The following is a 303-nucleotide window of genomic DNA, read 5'->3' as shown; positions in this document are numbered from 1 at the left end:
TGTAAAACTTTCGGACAAACACTTTTTAAACGAACAAAGAAACGAACAAAACACCGTTCGGTTGGGACATAGTGAGGTCGCTGCGTGTGCACGCGCCGCCATCTTGATCTATCGGATCTATTCATTATCAATTTAAGAAGTAAGGTTTTTAAAAATAAAAAAATTACCCAACTTCACTTGTAAAAAGTCCCAAAAAGCAATCAAAACTTTTCCATCTTCAAGTGTCAGTGTATATTACCTCGTTGAATTCATTCATTCAAACCTTTATTTAACCAGGATAAAAAACTCCTTGAGATTAAAAAT

The 303-nt window shown here is 34.3% G+C and overlaps 1 long non-coding RNA gene across 1 annotated transcript in view; it reads right to left on the bottom strand.

The window, feature by feature from the left end:
• LOC116706556 (uncharacterized) overlaps positions 1–303 on the bottom strand; it is a 27,509-nt gene that overhangs the window by 291 nt on the left and 26,915 nt on the right. The window lies entirely within an intron of this gene.

Source organism: Etheostoma spectabile, chromosome 2, assembly GCF_008692095.1.
Source record: "Etheostoma spectabile isolate EspeVRDwgs_2016 chromosome 2, UIUC_Espe_1.0, whole genome shotgun sequence".
NCBI classification, from domain to species: Eukaryota; Metazoa; Chordata; class Actinopteri; order Perciformes; family Percidae; genus Etheostoma; species Etheostoma spectabile.
This window is presented reverse-complemented; position numbering and strand designations above follow the sequence as displayed.